An 18,005-nucleotide genomic window follows, 5' to 3' on the forward strand; every position below is an offset into this window, starting at 1 on the left:
CATCTTCCAAGCTTCCATTCTGAGACTTTAACCTAAGCAAATGTTCTTTTTAAAAAGCCTTATAATCCCTGTTCATTGTCAAGGCATGTGAAAGCTTAATAATAAATTATGCTTTAGATTCCAGCATTTTTTTTTGTTTTTTGGTGAGGAAGATTGACCCTGAGCTAACACCTGTGGCAATCTTCCTCCCTTTGCTTGAGGAAGATTGTTGCTGTGCTAACATCTGTGCTAATCTTCCTCTATTTTTTTATGCGGGATGCTGCCACAGTATGGCTTGATGAGTGGTGCTAGGTCCACACACGGGATCCAAACCTGTGAACCCTGGTCCACTGAAGCAGAGCATGTGAACTTAACCAGTAAGCCACCACACTGGCCTCTCATGATATATTTTTTAACATTGTTGAGCATTACTTATGTTCTTGATACATAAATGTCTGTTGTCTGTTGTCTGTTTTCCTTTCTTCCTCCCTTCCCCCTCTGTCCTCTCCCCCTTTCTTCCTCCCTCACTCTCTCCTTCCCTCCCTTCCTTCCTTTTGTTCTTTCTTCTTTATCTTGCTCTCTGTCTTTAAAACTTTGTATTTTATGAGGGTAAAGAAAAAGAATTGGTTGAGAATAACTCATCTCCAACTATGGAATCAGAATGGCATATAATTTACAATTCAGCCAATTTATGCATAATTACATACAATAGGTTATACATAAAATATAATATTTTGATACACATTATTTAACCAACAGAATATGAAGTAATATATGTAGGTATAAATTTCCAAGTTTCCTTACTTAGGATCTGGCTAAGGAATATTTCTGTGCTGCTCTAATGTGACTTTCTCTGATGATGTATGTAAGGTTCTTCTGATTTTCCTCTGGGTGCCCTACACTTTTCTCTCTTCTGCCTAGTTGCACTGTGAAATTGTTTCCATTTTGGGGGGCTTTACTATCATTTGTAAAGGAAAATCCAGTCTCTATGTCAGCAATAGATCCATGTTCAATATCAGGCTGGATTCTACCTTAGCTATATGGTTAAGAAAGCTATGCTTTCCTTCCATACTTTGTAAATAGCAGTCAGCTTGCCATGAATTGCAAATATATTTTTCTTTCTATTTTCATGGATCTGAAGTTCTGTTTGATGTCTCTCTTGCTTAGATGTCTCTGTGTGTTCTATCTCTACGTTTTTCATGTTTTACTTTCCCTCCAAATCATGATAAAGGGATGAGAATTTTAAATTCAACTGTTTTCTGCTAGAGTTACTACTTAGAGACTGGATCCAAGCTGAAAGGCAGTCTCCTACGTGGCTGCTAGTATAGTCCTGGTGTGACATTGTTGAACATTCTTGGCCAGACCAGCACAGGAATTTGCTGTTTTTGCATTTTAAATATTCTCTGCTATGGACTACAATTTCACCAATGTTATTTCACATAAATATTTTCACTCTCAACTGTGGTATTATTATCCTTATTTAATAGTTAAAGAAGGTATATCTCAGAGAAGCTCTGTCACGTTTCTGGTAAAGTTACGAAACCACTGTGTACGGATACTGATATAGAGATGAGTAACACATAGTTCCTTCCCTCAGGAAACAGTCTTCAAGTGCAGTCCCTGATCTTTCCATTATATCATAATACTATTAAAGAGAAAAAGTAGTGTTTATTCTATAGGGTTTCTTAAAAAAACTTAACGCATGCTACTGTGTGATAAACACAAAATCCACACTCCCTTTAATGTCACTTAAAACTCAGAATAAACTACATTCAATAATTAAAAGCCAGTCAGGGCAAGAAGAATATTATGTTACTTTGCTTTCAAATTATGCATTTTTGGAAATCTACAAATTCTTTTTTGACTCATAGTTTTCTTTGATCCAGAGTATTTTTAGACTTTCATGTAACACATTCATAGAATGGTTTTGCGACCGAGATTACTTTTTAATATAGTGTGTTATTTTCAATTTTATTGACATTAAATATAGACTAATTTTATCTCACTAGAAGCTACTGAATTGATTGACTACTTAATGAGCTCCCTAATCTAAGCCAAAAATGAATCCCTGAATGTATTTGCCATCTTAATTTCTATATCTCTACAATACTGCATGAACTTCAAGGGTATTATTTGGTCTTATTTTGAGGAGGTATATTCTGCAATAGGTATAGCCTCAGTCGTATTTGTTCAAATTCTATATAAAATCTGGAGTATCTCAAAAGGCTTCTGCCAATTTTTTTTTCTGTTCTCTGTTTTCCCAATATGTGTGTTTGGGAGGATATTAACTCATTCAGTATAATTTCACTTAAGTTCAAAGATTGTTGATTATTTATTCACCACTAGTTATATTGTCTTAGTCTGTTTGGGCTGCTATAACAAAAATACCATAAATTGAGTAGCTTATAAACAAAAGAAATTTATTTCTCCCAGTTCTGGAGGCTGGGTAGTCCAAGATCAAGTGACTAGCAGATCTGGTGTCTGATAAGGGCCTATTTCCTAGATGGGCTATCTTATGGCTGCAACCTCACATGATGGAAGGGGCAAGCAAGCTTTCTTGGCCCTCTTTTATAAGGCACTAATCCCATTGATGAGGGCTCCACCCTCATGACCCAATCACGTCCCAAAGGCCCCATCTTCTAATACCATCACCTTAGGGGGTTGGGATTTCAGCATATGAATTGTTGGGGACACATTCAGACTATAGCATATAACCAAGCGCGAATCACATGTACGCACACACCTTCTCTGTCAGCATCTGAGAAGAAACTTACATGTTCTAAGTTACTCACTATACTTTAAATTATAATTTTCTCATATTTTTTATTTTCATCAATCTAGAGAAGCCAAGGGGATCAGAATACCATGTTCACTGTGTACCTTTGTGGGAGTTGTGTCATAAGTTTCTCTGTTAGTATAGATAACTGAGATATATTATTTACATATATCACTAGGAAAGGATATAGCTCTTCCCAAAATATGTGCTGTGCTGTGGTACTCATCATTTTAATACAAGGAAATTTTAAAACCATTATATTTGGTATCTTAAATACTTTTCATCTGTACTCTTTACACAAATTCACATTCCCAAAAAGTCAGTACACCCGAAAAATAACCCCAATGCAATAAAGCCCCTAACAATGTCAGTAGTTTCATTTTCCTTATAAAGCCCGATACTTGAAAGAATTAGAATTCCCTACATCTGGCTTTGGAGGGACAAGCTTGCATACTTTTCAGTGACGGAAGTTGCTAGTCATTGAAAAGAAATTAATTTTCTCATCTCTTCTTTCTGAACACATACTTTGAGTACATTTCCCAGTCTCCCTTGCATTTGGACGTGACCATGAGATTCAGTTCTAGCCAATGGATGTAAGTTAAAAAGATATGTGTCACTTCTAATCCTGGATCATAAAAACCTCCAACAAATACTCTTTTATGCTTTCTTTTCTCTTCTTCCAGCTGTATATTGACGTCAGGGTTACCTTGGGAGCCTGAAATTATGAGTCTGCACCAGCCTGACCTATGAATGACCACATGGTGCAAACTCCTACCTCCATACCCTTCACCCACTGGATTGGAACTGCCTTGATTGTGATGTGAGTAAGAAATAAATTTATATTATATTTGAGTCACTTTTATAATTTAAGTTTACTTGACATAATAGTTAGCTCCCCCTGACTAAAACACTTTCTCTAATGATTGCAATTTTAAGAGAAAAACAAATTCATGTATACTAACACACTGCATTTTGACCATTTGCAGAAATTATATTGATAAAGAGTTGAAATGAAGAAAATGTAGAACAATTAAATTATAAAATTTTAGCAACCAATCTATATTATCAAAAATCGAGGTTATGAAAGAAAAGTTCATGATATGTAAAATATTCAAAATAATTGTACAATTCAAATTCAATAAACAGTCTAATGTTCTTACTGTGTGGTGCACAGCATCAGGGATGCAGTTTGAAATCAAAAATGCTCACTCTTACTAGGAAGTCATGTAACTTACTCCCAGTGCTTGGTTTGGTTTTGCTTTTCTTTTTATAATCCTAAGAGACAGTGGATTACCTTAAACCCAACTGTTCCTTTCTATCCCTAGTTTGTTAATTTAACAAACATTTCTTGATTGGCTGCTATGTGCCATGAACTGTTCTGAGCACTTAGTATACAAGAGTGAGTAAAACAGACAGAGATGTCTACTCTTACAGAGCTTATATTTTAGCAGAGGAAACAGGAGGAAAAAGCATAATAAGTAAATATGTGACCTATCAGGCAGTGATAAATGCTACTAAAAAGAAGTGGAGGCTGATGGTGCAGTTCAGGAGGCAAATTCAAATAGATGATCAAGACAGGTTTTTGAGGAGGTTTTCAGGATATTTATTGTAAGCCTATCATATCTGTGGGAAGAGCAATCCAGATAGAGAGAATAGCTAGTTCTGAAAATCAAGAATGCACCTGGTGATTTCCAGGAACAGGAAGAGGCCAGTGTAGCTGAGAAGGCAGGAGTGAGAGGGAAACTTATGAGATAAGGTCAGGGAGTTAATCAGAGGAGGAGACAAATCCTGTAAGGCCTTGTGGATCACCATGAGCATTTTGGCTTTTGTTCTGCGGGAAATGGGGAGTCATTGTAGGGTGTTTAGGAAGAATGATATGACATAACTTACATTTTATAGGACTACTTTGACCATTAGAATGCACTAGAGGGGAGAAAGAGTGGAAGCTCAGAGACCAGATAAAATGTTGTCACATAATCCAAGCGAAAGAATGCTGTGGCTTGGTCTGTGATGAAGATGGTGGAGGAAATAAGAAGTGCTGGGGTTTGGGATTATAAAGGTAGAAACAAACTGAATTCTGGACAGGTTAGATGTAGAATGTACAACAGCTGGGAGAGGACGATTAGTTCAAGAATTTTTTACATGACCAACCGGAAGATGGATTTGCTATGAATCAAGATGGGAAAGGCTGTGGTAGAATAGGTTTTGGGAGCAAGATTAGGAATTCAGCTTTGGGCATGTTGAGTTTGAAATGCTCATTAAATACATAATTGGAGATGATAAGCAAGTCATTGGACATATGAGCATGGATTTCTGGTGAAGATCTGAGCTGGAGATAAGAGTTTGAAGTCTCTGTTATTTGGATGACATTTAAAGTCAGCAAACTGGATTAGATCACCAAGGGAGTAAGTGCAGATAAAGGTCAGAATAAACAAGAATAAAGTCTTGGGCACTTTAACAATCAGAAGTCAGGGAAAAGAGGAGGAACCAAAAAAGAGACTAGAAGGAAAAAATTAGAAGAGTGTGGCATTTTGCAACCAGAGGAAGAATATATATTAGTCAAATGATGCTAACGGGTCAACTAAATTGAAGATGGAGAATTATCATAGGATTTAGCAAAATTAGGTCCTTGATAATTTTGGCAAGAGCAGATGAAAGTGCAGTGAGTAAAGAGGAGGGAAGGAGAGAAATTGCAGACAGAATATAGGCAACTTTTTGACAAAATTGTTGCAAAAGTTAGCAAAGAACGAGGCAGTACCTGGTGGGGAAACAAATTACCAATCTATTACTTTATTCCTATTGCAGAGAAGGGCTATTTAAGAAATGCTGAAGAACTGCACAGTATTTACACAAATGCATTAAGCACAAACACAATATTTCACAATATTAATGGTGAATAACCTTCGTTGGGTCCCAGTAGGAGATTGGTGAGTGGACAGCAATGGAAGGGATGCATTCAAGGTCATCTAATTTTTGAATTAGATTAAAAATACACTTTTTCACAGCTAGAAAAGACTCAAAAACAGTTTTTCACTCTATCATCTCTGCTTTTGAAATAACAACAAAGAATGGATTTATCAACATGACAATTATTTTATACTACATGTCTAGGGGCAAAAATTCAGGAACCACGGGAGACAATATAGCTGTCTCCTGTCATCCAGAGATTAAATGTCAAGAACAGAATTGGTTCCTCATTATTATTTCAACAGAATCTTATTGCTAATCCTTCATGGAGCACTAATCTAAAACATCCTCAAGAATTTTTAAAAGAACGTTCCTTATGAAGAGGTATCTAATATTTTATTGGTATCAACATGCACAATTTTTAAAAGAACTTGTTTGAAGCTTTTCTCTAAAATATTTGTTTATGTTAGATATTTTTATCTATAAATTATAAACATAAATTTACTTTTAAATATTATTTTTTATATAAATTTACATTTTTACATAAATTTCATTTAATCTTCATAAAACCTTCTGTGGTAGGAGCTATGATTATTTTCATTTTACAAGTGAGGAAATCAATTGAGAGGAGATGAATAACTCCTCACTGTTACACAGTGTCAGAGCCATCCTTTGAACAAATAGCCATAGAGATACCCTACCATTCTGAAAACCAACAAAACTTCATATGACATTGCCTGGACTCATATACACTAAGGAGTAATTATATTTTATCACAAATGACTACGTACGAAATATTCATTATATTGTATAATTGGTCTATGTACAAATCTTCCTTGACTTATGATGGGGTTACAGTCCAATAAAACCATCGTGAGTTGAAAATATAACAAGTTGAAAATGCATTTAATACACTTAACCTACTGAACATCATAGCTTAGCTTAACCTACTTTAAACGTGCTAAGAACACTTACATTAGCCCACGGTTGGGCAAAATCATCGAACACAAACCCTGTTTTACAATAAAGTAGTGAATATTTAATGTAATTTATTGAATACTGTAGTAAAAGTAAAAAATAGAATGTTTATATGAGTACAGAATGGCTGTAATTCATTGGTTGTTTATCCTCGTAATCACGTGGCTGTCTGGGAACTAGGGCTCGCTGCCCCTGCCCAGCATCACAAGACGGTATGGTACCACATATCACTAGTTTGGGAGAAGATCAAAATTCAAAATCCAAAATACCGTTTCTACTGAATACTTATTGCTTTCACACCATTGTAAAGTCAAAAAATTGTAAGTCGAACCATCATAAGTCAGGAACCCTTTGTATTGACCCTACTAGATACTAATCTCAGTTATTTCTTCCTATATAAAAATATTTCACAAACTTTAGCTTGCAAAGTTTACTATTTTCCCCTTCTAATCTGAGCCATTTTGGATCTAGTATACATGAGACATTCAAATTCACTACCATGTTGAAGCTCATTGAGAATGTCACCAGAAAGGATGTACAGCTAGTTCAATCTCTTCCAAATTTGCTTTGCAACTCATTACTCCCTGTGTGTGTGGTTACATTTATACTAAATCACTTAAAAAGCGCATTATCCTTTAACTTCATGCTGTGCACCTACCATGTGGTGCTTGTGTGGAATATACTATACTATGAAGTGACTACTAGTAAAAACTGGGAGTTATTGCTGCCACTACCTTTTTTTTTTAATGGAGTTGCACAGGATGTGCTATGGTATCGCGCTGTGAACCATTCTTTATCAGTTCTGACCCAAAGTAGGAGGTGAAGCTTCTTGTCAACACAGGCTTAAATAATCTTTCTATCACAACCTTCAGGCTATCTTTTTTTCCAGAAAAATATCTCACTCATCACAAAGAGCCTAGACAGTTAAAACTCAATATAGAGAAAATTACATGAGTTCCATCCTATTATCGAGTAAAACAGACAACACACTTTTGAACAGATTATTGCAGACAAGTAGAGACTTTCATAAATAAGTGTATAATGGTACAACATCTAAAGTGCTTTAATAAAGAATATATTAGGGGCTGGCTCCGTGGCCGAGTGGTTAAGTTTGCGCACTCCGCTGCGGCGGCCCAGGGTTCGGATCCTGGGCACAGACATGGCACTGCTCATCAGGCCACGTTGAGGTGGTGTCCCACATCCCACAACTAGAAGCACCTGCAACTAAGATATACAACTGTGTACAGGGGGGAGTTGGGGAGATAAAGCAGAAAGAAAAAAAAAAAAAAAGATTGGCAACAGTTGTTAGCCCAGGTGCCAATCTTAAAAAAAAAAGAAGATTGGCAACAGTTGTTAGCCCAGGTGCCAATCTTAAAAAAAAAAACCACACTTCAACATCATGAATCCCATGATGTGATGCACTGAGGACAAATTATTAAAAAAAAAAAAAGAATATATTAAAATACACATGTCTCTGTTTTTTTGCACAAAACTGTAAACTTCTTGAGAGCTGAGCCACTGTCTTATTCTTACGAATGTCTGGAATAAAGTAGAATCACGCTGTAAATCACACCATAAATGCTTTCTTAAAGAAATTCTCAAACCTGTCTTTAGTTAGTGATGACATAAATAAACAAAATCAGAAGCAACAAAAACATACTCTAAAAAATAAACAAATAAACCCCTACCCAAGAAATAGATGTCTCAGTTTGAGGTTACAGTTGGTCTGGACAACGATTTGTCCCTTAGCCACACTGCTGTGGCTTCATGTATGAGAAGAATCTGGATAGACACAAAACTCCCCCCACATCCTTTGTATTGTACAGCATAATGAAGTCTATTAAAACATATATAGTTCTCATTTCTGAATGTAATTTTATACTATGTAGTTATACTATGAACTCTTTTTTATTGACCTCAAAAAGCCTCAATTCAAGAGTTGCTTCAGAAATTTTTATACACAGAAGCTTAAATTTATGGAACCTTCATGTTATTATGAAAAGTCAGCATCCCAAGATTCAAATTACACAAAATTTATTACATATTGCAAAGATAGTACAAAATATGCTGTCTTTAAAATAAAAAAATGTTAAATATCCGTTAAAATCGTAACTAAAATAAACATACTTATTTTAGGAGTTCCTGTTTGCCAGGCACTGTGTTCACTGCCTCCCCTGCATGATCACATTTTGTTCTTACAACCAACCTAGGAGCTAAGTGTTAATATTACCAAATTAGGCAGCTAGAAAGAGCTAAAGCCAGGATTGGGGCCCAAGGCTGCCTGATTTCAAAGCCTGGTCTTTAATCAATAGGATATCAGATTAAACATTAGGGTTACTTTTTGGAAAAATTCCTCATTGTACATAGAATTCACCTGGCTTTGAAGAACATGCATAACCACAAAGTTATTATATACGACGCACACGCAAGTACATATTTGCATGTGTACATAAATCGCCCTCATCAAACCTAGAGCATCAGCAACAAAATCCTCAAGACAGAAAAGGACAATTGATTTCATAGTAAAACCGAGGATATGGGAACAAATCAAATAACAACAACAAAAATTTCCTATCGATGATTAATCTTGTAGAAAACTGCCACTTGTCTTTTTATTTTAATAACCCTTTCAGCCATTAAATTAGATACTATCATGAAGAAAAATTACCCTGAATTCAAAATGCTGATGATTCTAGACAATGCTGCCAGGAATTGGAAATCATTGTCCTGTGCAGATTCTAATGTTGACATAATCTTCTTCCTTTGTCACATAGATGAGTTTCGTTAACCTGTGTATCACAGTAGAATGAAAACATTCTAGAATTATTATATTAATGTTACATCAGTCAGCTGTTGCCACAATGAACTGCATAACAAGCCACTCCAAAATTCAGCGACTTGCAACAGCAAGCATTTATTCTCTTGGTTTTAGGTCTGTTGGTTGACTGCCGTGTGGATGATCTAGGCTGAATTTGGTCATCCATGCTGTCTCAGGCTGTGGGCTTGGATAACCTTGGTTCCAAGCCATAGGATAGGTTCAGATCTGCTCCACATGTGAGCCTTTTGGAGTCCAGACCAAAAGGACAGGGGCTACCTGGGGGGCATATGGTTCTCATTGCAAATAACCAGTGTGCAGACACCAAGCCAAACAAAAGGACAGTTAAAGTCTCTGCTTGTGTTATGTTTGCTAACACTCTGCTGGCCAAAGTAAGTCACGGGACATATACTGCCAATAATCTCCCATGTAACATGGGTAAGATACATATATGCTTCATTTACATAGCATCATGCATCTATTATTTTATTTTAGGGTAAGCATTCAAATGGACTTTTTGGTTTACTTCCAACCTTGATTTCTATCCTTGTCCTTTCCAATGAAGTTTTAAATTGCTCATCCCCAGATCCTCCTCTCAGTTTGAAGGGCCCTGATCTGAGTTATTAGAAAATACCACTATATTTAAAAATAATAAATTAGGATTGAAAATATTTTTCAGTTAGTGTTATGGCTAAAATATCCATTGACTATTTTTTTAAATGAAGTTTTAGGAGGAGGTAGCTGTTAGGGAAATTATAGCCTCTAGTATGAACCTAAAACTTACAAACAGTATTAAAATGAAAATATGCTTAATAAAGAAGTCTTTGGGGGCTTGAAAGGATGTGGGGTTTTTTGGTGCCTGGGCACGGGATTTTATTATTTCTAACTTGATTTATCATAATGTTTTTACATATTGTCAGCTATATTTCTGCTCAATTTGAAACTGTTCTTTAGCTCCTTGTGCACAAAAAAGTAGTGTCACAATTATTGATTGCCATTTTATTACTTATATTTTAACTTATTCTATCTTTTTATATGAGTCTTTGTAAGCTGACTTACCTCATTTTTGGAGCAAAGCAAACATAAATTAAATATCGACTAATCTAGAATCCTGGTTAGTAACTGTAGAAAAAAATCCTTAGAGATTATTTAGCCCAATATATCAATTTACAGGTGAGAAATTGAGACTGGACCTATTAGTTGATTAACCTGAGGAGTAGATACGTGTTATGAAAATCCAACAGACAACCCAGATTTTCAGACTTTAATTTTACCATATTTTTAAAACTCTGCTAAAATATCTAACTGTCAGCTTCTGCTTCACGGAAATTTTGCAAAATGTAATTTTCATCGCTTAATGGAAATATACTGAGTATCATTATTCAATACATATACCCAAAACTCAAATTAAATGTACACATTAATATTAGATGACATTATTTAAACATTTACTCAGGTAGAAATAAAGTACTATGATTTAGAAGATTCCCAGAAATCTCTTTAATTTGACATTCTGATTCTACTCTTCTAAGGTAAGAGAGGTACACAAATGTGCTTTCTTGTCTCACTGGTGTAATGTCTGCTTATAGAAGCAAACTGAATATCTGGAACTGGGAAATTAACGCAAAATTAACAGCAGAAACAGGATACATCTAGAGACACAATCTTAGGGGTCAAAGCAGTTCCAGGTCTTGGAAATGGGAGTGCAGGGTAAGGATTTGGGGGGTGAGGTCATACAGGAAAGATAAGAGCTAGTCATATTTTGAAAGTTTAGGCAATTCTTGAAGTTCTGTATGAGTAGTGTGTCTATAATCCAAAGAGGTTGTCTGAGTGACAGAGATCAGACATCTAACAAAGATTACAGACCCGAAGGAAGAAACAGCATCTATCCCAACAAATATAATACATTGGAATTAAGAAAATTTCTTTATATTTGAAGAAAAAGATTTTTCCCCAGGGACCTAGAAACAAACTGAAATCTTATGCCTGGATTTAGTGCATACTTTTTCGGAGGGAATGAGGACCTCAGATGGCTGTCATCGGACAGTCAAGGGAGTCTTTGAAACAAACAAAAGGAACTGCTACCTTAGAAAAATGTCTTCTATTAAGAAATAAGATTGGTTCATAAAAAGTAACAGAAGGAGAATAGACACAACCAGAAATGACTAAGTTTTTGTGCAATATTTCCTGGGTTTCTTACTTTGTTACACACTTAACACAGAAAACCAGTTATGATAAAAGTTAGATTTACACAATGTTTTCCTATTGATTGATTACCTCAGGCTATTTTTACTTATGAAATTACAATCAGTGGCTGCAAACAATTATAAGCATATAAACCATGAATTGAGACATTTAAGGGGGAATATAAAACAAGTTTATGAATTTTTAGGAAACAGTTATCTTCTTTTCACAGAAGTCTTTAATCTCAGTAAAATAAGACAATGAGAAAAAGAAATTAAATGTGTAAGGAGATTCATTTCTAAATTAAATGTTTCATGTTTCAGGTGGCATCAGCTGCTCTTTAGACCACATTTACATTACTATAATGATCTCCACTTTTAAAGGTTTATTACCTTAATCAAAATATTCATTAGAGGGAGACATGTTCATTCAAAGTTAAATCTTGTATGCACTTTTTACATATTGAATTCCAATATGAATTAAAATTCTTTTCATTTATGCCAATAAAAGTGATCAGTAAAAAGAAATTTGAACTGTTCTTGGTACACACACCTGTCCTAGATTTTAGTTATTATTGTGAAAAATTTGGGACTCTTTACTTAATTTATAAATGTATATTCTTAGATACATGTTGAGTGAAAAATTGAGTACAATAATGATCACTGTGTTAGTTTAGCTCTCTTAAAATACACATTCAGTTAAAAGAAAATCTAACTGCACTATTTTTATATAGTAAATATGACAAAGAGGCATATATTTCTTTGTTTTTTTCTTGAGGAAGATTAGCCCGGAACTAACTACTACCAATCCTCCTCTTTTTGCTGAAGAAGACTGGTCCTGAGCTAACATCCGTGCCCACCTTCCTCTACTTATACGTGGGGCGCCTACCACAGCATGGCTTTTGCCACGTCTGCACCCAGGATCCAAACCGGCAAACCCCAGGCCCCAGTGAAGCAGAATGTGCGAACTTAACCGCTGTGCCACTGGCTGCCCTGAGACATACATTTCGTACGTACGTCTAGAGGTATACCAGAATTCTTTGAAAAGTTAGATTCCATTTGAATCAGTTTTGAAGATTTTTACTTTTTGACAATTCAGAAATCCAACTGTCTTTTCCTGATTTTAAATTCACTGAAGCTAGATGTGTTAGGGGAACCTACACTAATTAAGTCACTTCTTCACCTATTCTAAGTGTTGTGTTATCTGAGACTCTAAACATCTGAAAATCTTTTAAAAGGAAAATTCTTTGATCTTTTATAGAATCATATTCCTGTATCTTTACAGAACTTCACACAAACTGTGATTTAGGTGAGTGTGACAAAGATAAAAGTGCTCACAAAATACTCTCTGAGCGTCCTTTTCTTTATAGTCCCTTTTGATTAGGTTTGGGCCATATAACTGGTTCAGCGCAATGAGCCATGAGCCTGTAACCCAGAAACCACGTGGCATCACAAGATGATGGAACCGCCGTCAGAATGAGTCTCTGAGGATTCTGTGGGGTAGAATCTCTCACTAGGCTGTGCTGGACCTGAGACATCAAGAGGAAATAAATTCCTAGTGTGAGGTGCTACTGAAACTTGGGGGCTAATTGTGTAAAAAGAATACTGAAACCAATTATGAAAATAAAGTAATAACCTAACAAAATTCCTCAATAACATTGCATTGCCTTAGCAGTTGGGCCATGGGCTGTGAATAAATTGCTTTTGGATTCTGGAAAGTTGCATGAGCTTGTGATCCAATAGCAAAATATTTGGTCCAAGTGTTGTCTGTAAGAACTTTGAAGGTGGAATATTCATTGCTTGGGGAAGAGGCTGGAAACAGAAACTTAGCTGTATGCAAAAGCTGTTGCTGACAGGATTTTGCAAGCTATTACAAGAAAGAATTGGACAGTCAACAAGCCTAAATGAAAAGAAATAGAGAAATTTGGGACTTTGCAATGTTGGAAAAGGGATAGATTTTAAAAGGCTTCCACGGACAAAGGCCCAGTAATACCCTTACATTGATTAAAATATCTCAAGTTAAGGTCAGTTTTAGGACTGTGGTACACAATTAAAAAAAAAAAGAAAAACCTTTCAATTGATTAAAATGCCTCAGGGTAAAACTAGATTATGGGTAATGTCTTTGACCTAAGTCTGAGTGCTTCAAGAGAGCTTCAGTAATTCAGAGTTAGATTGGAAGTAACAAGGAAATAAAGATTTGAGAACTTCTAGGAAAGGATTTTGGATGTGGTAACTGGCAACTGGACATGTCTAAAATCAAACACATTGGAAGTCTACTAAGTTTCTGAGCCATTTATTTTGTAAAGAAGCCATGAAGCAGGTCAAAAAAGGCTGCGACTGTGTCTGACCTCCCATGAGCCAACTCAGAGCTGAGAACTCCAAGGCCAATCTCCTACACGATCAAGAAGCATACCAAAAAATGAAAACTCACCTAGCATGTGGAGGCAGGGGCATGAAAAATAATGGACATAGGACTTCATCCAAGAGAGTAAAATCAGGAGGTAATCCAAATTTTCTACCACTCTGGGGTAGGAGATCTTCACAATGCCTAGTAAATAGAATTTCAATGTTTTTACGATCAGTGACTAACATGTCTCTCATTATTCCCCTTTCTATTTAGGAGTACTGTACTTATTCAGTCGTCTTGTCTATTTCCACCATTGCATGTCGTGTGTTTGTGTGTATGAGAGTGTGTGTGTATTTCAATGGGGAAGATAATTTGTCTTCTTTAATTCTTAATACTCTACACCAAGAGGAACAATATCTAAACCTAATCAAGAGACTATATTGCACTACACAAAGATCTTAAACTGAGCTAGGGGACGTCTTCTTGGGGAGGTATTGAGAGCTTTCCACGTGTGGGAGAATAGGAGTAAATGAATATTTATTATATAAAATGGTAGAATATGGCAGAAATAGAAGCGCTCACCAAATATTTTTGGGATCCTCCTACAGACTCTAGTTTCTTAGGTCACACCAATGGGTTGTGAGTGGAAATAGAATTTTTAGAGACTCAAGACTCCACAAAGCATAATGTAAGAGAAAACATTTTCCCTATTCATCTCTCTTGACTTCTTGCTTCATTACTATAGACACTCTGTTGTGTCTTGAACTACGAATTCAAGAGGGGAAGGTATTCTTTCTATTCCATGCTCCTGTTCTAAAGTTATGCCAGCCCGCTCTCTTATGCTGGGCAAAGCAGAAAAATCTCAGGGTAAGTGTGACTAAATAAGATATGAAACTTGAATGGGAATTAGGCAAGACAGGCAACGTTTTCTTATTTTTAGTTATGGGATTCAACTTTTTTTAGTTTCCCAGGTTTTATAAAGCTACCACATTTTCCAAATAGTTTAGTGTGCTACCTACATTTGAAAATAAACCTACAGGTCAATCTTGTGCATGAAATACAATAGAAAACCAAACCAAATTATTTTTCATTCTATATTAAAAGAAAATCTGTAGTGACTATTTAGCATTCCCAGGTCAAAGTCTTTTATCATACGGAACATATTAGGTTTAGAGGTGTAAATCATTTTATGATTATATCAAATACACATACATACACACATATAAATTGGAAATATATACAATTTGGGAAATAAATCGACACGTAGATTATAACAATTCTGTGTGAAGATAGCATCATCCCTATTTCTAAGTGAGAAAGCTGAGGTCCAAAGATTTTAAATGACTTTCTAAGGTTAAAGAGCTAATACACGACAAAGCCATTCTTAACTCTCTATATAATGATTACTGGTTTGGGTGCTTTTATTACATGACTATATCTTACATTGTTGTCAGGGAAGAAAGCAGAAATTTAGATGACTTTTGAGAAAAATTTGGAATAAAAAATAAACATTTTAAAATACTCTATAAATTACCTAGTATTTTTGGAAGATATAGAGATTTCCTGCGATTCGGTGTCTAAATAAACAAGTTCATAAAGTTCCTTCACAGCCCAGGAAATTTATGGAGATAAAGTCTCTATCTTTTGTGCAGGAAATGAAAAAAAAAGACCTACTTTTTATATTGTTAGACATTTGAGGAAAGATCAGGAAATAAAGATAAATGGAAAGGGATCTTGAAAAACTACCAGTGAAATCTCTTCTGATGTGTCAAACAAACCAATAGCAATTTAATGCATGTAATTTATTGAGCACTCTGGAAACATGGAGCACTTTCCTTTTCAAGAAATCTATATAATCTCTGTAAGGGATAGAAATGTTATTCCAGTTTCACAGATAGCAAGAAAAACTAATGCAAAGAAGATAAATTACTCTCTTTAATATCAGGTCGAGTCACCAGCACACCCATTTTTGGTCATAGTAAAAACCTAATTCCTATCCCTAATCTCAGTGCATGCTCCCACGTGGAAATGCACTTGGCTGTAAAACAGCTCCATCTGCATCTCTTTTCATTTTTTCAGACAAGCGACAGGGGAATGTTTGTTATCACGGCATACACTTATGAACAATTGCTTTCAAGTATTACATATTGCTAGACCCAATTTTATGTTAAGTTAGAATTGCCTCCAGGGAAATGTTATAAAATTAGTTGCCAGGGTATAAATGCAATTCATTTGCAGAGTATAAATGCAGCCCCATACGTTATAGAGTGCCTACTTGTGGTAGATATTCAGAGTTGCCTACCCAATATCTTTTTTCTCTTTTTTTTAAACATAACAGGAACCTACTCTTATTTGGGGAGGCATAAACCTAGTCCCAGGCAATGAACTCTGTTTAAGTCAATCAGGATTTCCCTGTTCTTTGCGTTGCCATCCTGCCTCAGCTCTGAACAGCTATGTGGCTCAGTCCTGGCTTATGAGACCTAAGTGGAACTCTGCTGAGGTTGGGGATCAAGAAACTTCTGAAAAACATTTCTTTCCCAATAAAAGATTGGAAATGACAGAGCACTGCTGCTTTCTTCTCCATCTTCCTGCTGTGAATGTGACTGTATTTCTAGAGCTGGAAGGGTGATTTTGTAACCTTGAGACAGCCAGCATTAGAGGAAGGCCAGAAGAATCTAGAGATATCATCTTAATATTACTGGTGCACTTACCTTCTGCTTTTGTTATATGAACAAAAAGTAAATTTAAGACAATGAGTTTGCATTTTTTGTTACTTGCTGCCAAAAATAATCTTAACTGATGTGTTTTCAAAATTATGTCTCTAAGAATAATAAGGTTCTAGAATAGTTGATTTAGTGAATTCACAAGCAAAGAAGAATTTTCTGCCTAATAATGAAGATTTAAACTGTTGTAACATAGACTTGTGTTGTATTCTTCTTCTTCTTCTTATTATTAATTTTACATTACGTCCCATATATGATTTAATCCAGGAAAAGGAAAGTTTGACTGTTAAAATATTTAAAAACTATCCTGCAGAAAACTGCTGCAAAGCTCCTTAACCAAGAGTTTGTGAATATCTGGAATTCCACAAGCATATGCTTAGATTTTACTATATCATCATTTCCTAATATTATGTATTTTTATAGTAATTTAAAATATATCACATTATCACATTCTGAATCATTTGAATGACTTCTTTATAACGGACTACATTTCAGAGGCTGCGTGTGCATTTCTTTTTATAATTAAGGAGTATCCAATGATGCCTTAAAATGATATCATTTAACTTTTGATGTGTTAGCAAACGTGGGATTGCCTTCAGGTTGGTATGTCTTAATGTCAAAATGGCATGTTTCTGTTACTTTGCTCACATTTAATTTAATGTCTTAGAAAGAAAAATTCATTTGAAAATATTTCTTAATTAAAAGGTAATTTTACAAAATGAGTGACGCTGTTCATGTACTATGGCCCTGAGGAAGTGCCAAAAACCTGTGTATGACATCTTTCAGATTGCTCAGATGCTATCTTGGTAGCTACTAACTTTGTTACAATTCATTGGTAGTCAAGATAAAGATAATGATACGTATTCCCCAATCCCGTTGTTAATCTGCAATTAGTTTGGGTCCTATAACTGAGTTCCATGGATTGTGAGCAGAGGAGATGTGTGCCATTTCCAAACCTGGCCCATCAAAATACATTTTTCCATTCTCTTTCTCCCTTCTCTTTCTTCCACTGGTCTTCCATTGTTGACATCAGGTGACTTTAAACCCACAAGATGGTGGCACCACTAGACGTGAGCAGCTGGAATCCTCTTGAGCAACTGCTAGCCGAGAGCTGCCGCATCAGGAATATATGGGCAATGAACATTGTGTGAGTGAGGGATAAACTTTTTGTGTGTGATTACACTGAGAATAGAGGTTGCATTTTAAAGTAACTAATTGTATTAGATACCTATTGCTGGAGAAGAAATTACCCTGAAATTTAGCAGTTCAAAACAAGAAACATTTATTATCTCCCAGT

General features: G+C 35.5%; 1 protein-coding gene and 1 long non-coding RNA gene across 3 annotated transcripts in view; one reads left to right on the forward strand and one right to left on the reverse strand.

The window, feature by feature from the left end:
- GALNTL6 (polypeptide N-acetylgalactosaminyltransferase like 6) overlaps positions 1-18,005 on the reverse strand; it is a 1,097,978-nt gene that overhangs the window by 564,075 nt on the left and 515,898 nt on the right. The window lies entirely within an intron of this gene.
- The window catches only part of LOC138920053 (uncharacterized), a 52,876-nt gene that overhangs the window by 13,654 nt on the left and 21,217 nt on the right, over positions 1-18,005 (forward strand). The window contains exons 2-3 of one of the 2 annotated variants that reach the window (XR_011430693.1): positions 3,439-3,575; positions 12,421-13,707. This is a non-coding gene — a long non-coding RNA (uncharacterized lncRNA). Of the gene's footprint in view, positions 1-3,438; positions 3,576-12,420; positions 13,708-18,005 lie in introns of those variants that run through there. The other variant, XR_011430692.1, reaches the window with a different exon arrangement.

The sequence above is a fragment of the Equus caballus genome, chromosome 2 (assembly GCF_041296265.1).
Source record: "Equus caballus isolate H_3958 breed thoroughbred chromosome 2, TB-T2T, whole genome shotgun sequence".
NCBI lineage: Eukaryota > Metazoa > Chordata > Mammalia > Perissodactyla > Equidae > Equus > Equus caballus.